This window comes from Capsicum annuum, unplaced genomic scaffold, assembly GCF_002878395.1.
Source record: "Capsicum annuum cultivar UCD-10X-F1 unplaced genomic scaffold, UCD10Xv1.1 ctg5136, whole genome shotgun sequence".
NCBI classification, from domain to species: domain Eukaryota; kingdom Viridiplantae; phylum Streptophyta; class Magnoliopsida; order Solanales; family Solanaceae; genus Capsicum; species Capsicum annuum.
Genome location: NW_025859299.1, coordinates 235,775 through 236,471, shown reverse-complemented (window position 1 = coordinate 236,471; position 697 = coordinate 235,775).

Sequence of the window (697 nt, the reverse complement as noted above, 5' to 3'; positions counted from 1 at the left end):
AACAAATTATTTATAATGTGTGAATTTTAATTGGAATAAGGTACGATCAATACAATAAGTTAAAGATCAACATGGGCAAGCCTAGTCTTAGCCCGAGTTTCTAGCTTGTTGTTCTTGATGTTTTGTTGTATTGATCTCTAATACATGGTGTTTGATCATGTATGATTCTTTTTGAGTTGAATATGGTGATTTATTAATTTTAAACAAGCTGTAAATTAAAGAGAAACAACACCGAAAGCTTGGAAGGGAAGGCAAACGCACAAGTCCAAGTTTAGACACAAAAAAGGACATCCAGTGAGGGCATGTAGATATAGGGGAAGCATCCCCTTCATCCCGGTGCTATAGATATTGTGCATCCAGCCTTCAATTTTTTCCATTTTGACTACAACTCCCCTGCCGGTAATTTGAAATGGTTCCCGTGGCGCCCCCTATTCCTACACGGCCTAGGCTTCCTTCTATTATAAATACGCACTTTAAACACTTTGTAAGGGACTTTTGGTTTGGATTAGGATAGGGGATTCTCAACACTTATTTTAGTTTTTATATATCTTTAATTTAGATTTATAATGGATTATAACATGTATTCAATTATGTTGATTACGGTTATGTCGATTAGCGGCTAAATGCCCCCTTTTCGGGGTTAATGCCGAGATCATGATTGCTTTCATTTTGATTTAAGTTTGGTGAGTTGCTTATC